The sequence below is a fragment of the Cicer arietinum genome, chromosome 3 (assembly GCF_000331145.2).
Source record: "Cicer arietinum cultivar CDC Frontier isolate Library 1 chromosome 3, Cicar.CDCFrontier_v2.0, whole genome shotgun sequence".
NCBI classification, from domain to species: domain Eukaryota; kingdom Viridiplantae; phylum Streptophyta; class Magnoliopsida; order Fabales; family Fabaceae; genus Cicer; species Cicer arietinum.
Genome location: NC_021162.2, coordinates 20885532 through 20890084, shown reverse-complemented (window position 1 = coordinate 20890084; position 4553 = coordinate 20885532). Strand labels below are relative to the sequence as shown.

At 33.9% G+C, this 4553-nt stretch overlaps 1 pseudogene; it reads left to right on the top strand.

The window, feature by feature from the left end:
- Positions 1–594: 594 nt before the first annotated feature.
- Positions 595–3222, top strand: LOC101504690 (heat shock 70 kDa protein 4-like; annotated as a pseudogene).
- Positions 3223–4553: the final 1331 nt, after the last annotated feature.

Genomic DNA, 4553 nt, shown 5'->3' with positions numbered 1-4553 from the left:
TTTACATATTTATAAAATGTGGGTGCAGAGCGGGGTGAGTACTATAGTACCCGTACCCACACCGATAGCTTAATTTTGCGGGTAATTACTCGTCTCCGTGCCCAAAATCATTAGGCAGATTTTTATCCTACTCATTATAGGTTTTTTTTTACAGGTACCCATTAGATCTGAGTCTAATTGTCATCCCTATCACTAATGCAAAAATGAAGTTATATTGCATCAAAATTACCAAGCATCAATGAAATGACTCACACATCTAACTCCAATAATTTATCTAATAAAAATAATTGTCATTTATTTATAAATGTTTGATTTCTTTTAATAAAAAAAAGGACTCACACAGCTGCCACTTGAACTTTTTTCTACTCAATTTCCCTAAGCATGAACTGTGAACGGACAACGAAGAGACTCTATTTATGACTGTGCACATGAATTCATTTTAGGGAATCTCAATATACATACACATTCAATTAATACACTTTTCATATTCCACATATTTAAACCAATCCAAGTACATTGCTACTATATTTCTTCCAAAGTTTGAGTTACAGTATTCACAACAAACGGTTTCATTTACATGCAAGCTGAAACACAATGTCAACAAAATATGAGGGAATTGCAATAGGAATTGATCTCGGCACTACTTATTCATGTGTTGGAGTATGGCAGGATCAAACTGATCGTGTGGAAATCATTCACAATGATCAAGGAAACAAAACAACTCCTTCTTGTGTTGCTTTCACTAACTCTCAGAGATTGATTGGTGATGCTGCCAAAAATCAAGCTTCCTCAAACCCAACCAACACTATATTTGGTAATTCTTTTTGTGTGTATTTTTGCCCTTTTTTTTCAACTAGATTCATTTATGTGTTTCATCTCTATAAAGTTTACATTTTTGTTTTTGGTACCTTGTACATATTTTTAAGTCCATAAAAATTACAAGTACATGCTTTTGAAACTTGTAGGGATTGAAAAGTGGCGCTGATACTAAAATAAGTTTCAAGATGATTATAAAAACCTAAACTGTTAGGATATAGAAATAGGGATAATTACTAGTAAAAGATAATTAGAAGTTTGTTAGTAGTTGTGTTCTTAAGTTGTTAATACTTGTATATGTGTAACTCTTTTGGTGTTTCTCTTATTAGTTAGTTAACCTGGACCTAATCCCTTTACTAATGTATTGGAAGTTTTCAAATATAGGCTTCTACCCTTTTAGAAAGGATCTTTTAGTAATTTTAGAAAATGAATGATGTAAACCATTGTAGAAGGAGAGTATCTATTTTTGTGTAGCTTTTTTTTTGTTGAGATTCTATCTTATAATTTTTATTTTTCTAAATAGTAGTGTTCTTCCTCTAAATCCTTGAATCCAATTTTTGGGATGCTAACATAAACATATTTTACTATTTTAGTTATTACTATAATTGTTTTTTCTTTCTAATCTGTTCTTATATTAGAACAACAAACTATACATCACTATTTTAATTTTTGCAGATGTAAAAAGGTTGATTGGAAGGAAATATAGTGATTCTGTTATTAAAAATGATCTACAGTTGTGGCGCTTTAAGGTCATTGCTGGCAGTGATGACAACCCTGTGATTGTTGTTAATTTTAAGGGTGAGGAAAAGCGCTTTGTTGCAGAGGAAATATCATCTATGGTCCTCACAAAGATGCGGGAGATTGCAGAGGTATTCTTGGAGTCATCTGTCAAAAATGCAGTGATTACGGTACCAGCTTATTTCAATGATTCACAGCGAAGAGCCACCAAAGATGCTGGTTTCATTGCTGGCCTCAATGTAATACGGATAATCAATGAGCCTACTGCTGCTGCTCTTGCATATGGTCTTCAAAAGAGAGCAAATTGTGTTGAGGAGAGAAAAAATTTCATCTTTGATCTTGGTGGTGGAACTTTTGATGTGTCTCTCCTTACAATAAAGAATAATGCCTTTGAAGTCAAGGCCACTGCCGGAGACACTCACCTTGGGGGAGAGGACTTTGATAATCGGATGCTGAATTATTTTGTGAATGAGTTGAAGAGGAAAAAAACAAAGTTGACATTAGTGGAAACTCAAAAGCCCTGAGGAAGCTGAGAACTGCATGTGAGAGGGCGAAAAGGACACTTTCATTCGACACTGAGGCCACAATTGATATAGATGCTATTTGTCAAGGTATTGACTTCTGTTCATCAATCACTCAGGCCAAGTTTGAGCAACTGAATATGGACCTCTTTGAAAAATGTATGGAGACTATTACAAGTTGTTTTAATGATGCTAAGATGGACAAAAGTAGTATTGATGATGTTGTACTTGTTGGTGGCTCTTCTAGGATTCCCAAAGTGCAACAACTATTGCAAAACCTTTTCAAGGGGAAGGATCTTTTTAAGAGCATCAACCCTGATGAGGCTGTTGCTTATGGTGCTGCTGTCCAGGCTGCTTTGTTGAGTGGAGGCATTAAGACTGTTCTAAACTTGACGCTGCGCGATGTTATACCTCTGTCTCTTGGTACGTCTGTAAGAGGAGATATCATGGACACCGTGATTCCAAGGAACACTTCCATTCCTGTCAAGAAGACAAAAACATACATTACTTGTGATGATTACTAAAGCAGTGTTTTGAATGAGGTTTATGAGGGCGAGAGAATAATAGCCAGCGAGAACAACTTGTTGGGTTTTTTTACGATCTCAGTTCCTCGTGCACCTCGAGGTCTTCCTCACAAAGTATGCTTTACCATAGATGCTGATGGTATTTTGAATGTCTCTTGTGAAGATGAAACCTCTGGGAATAAGAAAGATATTACAATAACTAATGAAAATGGAAGACTGTCAAGTAAAGAAATTGAGAGAATGATTCAAGAAGCTGAGGATTTCAAAGCTGAAGATTTGAAGTTCAAGAAGAAAGTTGAAGCAATAAATGCTTTGGACGACTATCTTTACATTGTGAAGAAAGTTATGAAGGATAAGGGTATCATTTCCTTGATTCCCACACAAAGAACAAATAAGATGGTTTCTCTTACTGCAAAATGTGAACATTTGCTTGATGGTGGCAAGAAGGAAGAAACTCAAGTGTTTGTGGACATTTTGCAGGAGCTTCAGAGCATCTTTGAATCCGCTTTGGGAACGATAAAAAATGGTTAATTAGGTTGATTAAGAAACTGATTCGGATTATAGTTAGTAACTTTTTTACTTTTTTGCTTTGCACTGTTGTCGATAATTTTGAAGATGTTTGTTTTGTTTCTATGATTACATATTTTGATAAAATATGCTACTGTGGGCTTGTTTATTTTTTGTTATTCGACATGTCGTTAGATAACTTGAGATTGATCTTGAAATTAACAAATCTTTTTGAAGTTATGGATTCACATCAGTTCACCTAGATCATCAAATAACTGCATTTTTTAATTTCTAGATTCTCATAAGTTCACGTGATAGTTTTATTTACTATCATAAAGGTCTTTTAGTAATATTTCCTAATCATTAATTACTTATAGTTAAGAGTATTTGATAGCAGTACTCTTGGTCTGCATGATAAGATTTTGAGCATTTAGTCATTTAGTACATAATAGAATCAATTGTAGTTTATAATTATATGACTTGTGACAATATAAACAAAAAACCAACTTCTCATGTAACTACTGTAAAAAAAAAATACTTGTCATGTAGCTGACCTTTGTGGTACAAAGAATTTCATTGAATATAGTTTTCAATGTACATATGTTAGTTACAAATTTTGCATCACAAAAATCATAGACATAACATTTCACTTTCTCGAAAGACTGACTTAGTGTGACACAACCGAAAAAGTTGTAGATATTTGTGTCCCTTAATCATTTGTCCAAGGGTTTGATATATGGCCGGTGTATACGGAAAAATATGTTAAGAGAGATCAATGTCCTAAATGGATTTCACTTACTTTGTGAGACTTGTCTCTGTAGTTGTGAGTAGACTGGCTTGTACACAAATGCTCCAATGATTTTCACTTATATAATAATAGTCTTATAGAGCGACTCACACACAATGATGAACAAACTGGTTGGAGAGGAAACAACAAATTTAGAATTATTTTTTTTTTTAAAGTTCATGGCTTCAATAAAAGGTTTGTACTGATATACTAACCAACTTGTATCAATATTAGTGTGATATAGGATACACAGGTAAAGTTATCTTCTTTTTTTGTTAAATTGGATAAAGTTATCTATTATAAATTGTTTTTTCAAACCAATTTGTATAATATAGATTATAATCATCATCATCATCCTTTAGTGGGATTGTGTTTCAGTAAAAGTGTATAAAGAGGGTATGGAGTGAGGATATGAAGAGGTTATGGAGTGAGGGATTGAAGAGTGTGTTGGTTCAGTATATGGTGACTCTACTTGGATGTCATCTCTGGGAGCATCTACCAACCCTGCATAAACTTCTTTGTTGAAATAACAAAGCGCTTACAGCCTTGAACATGTCAAACATCAAATGTATGTCTTCATTTCCTACAAGATTTAACAACTCATATTGAACAAGTCCTTGCGCAAGAGTTGTTGGGTATCGATAAATAAGATTGACCACC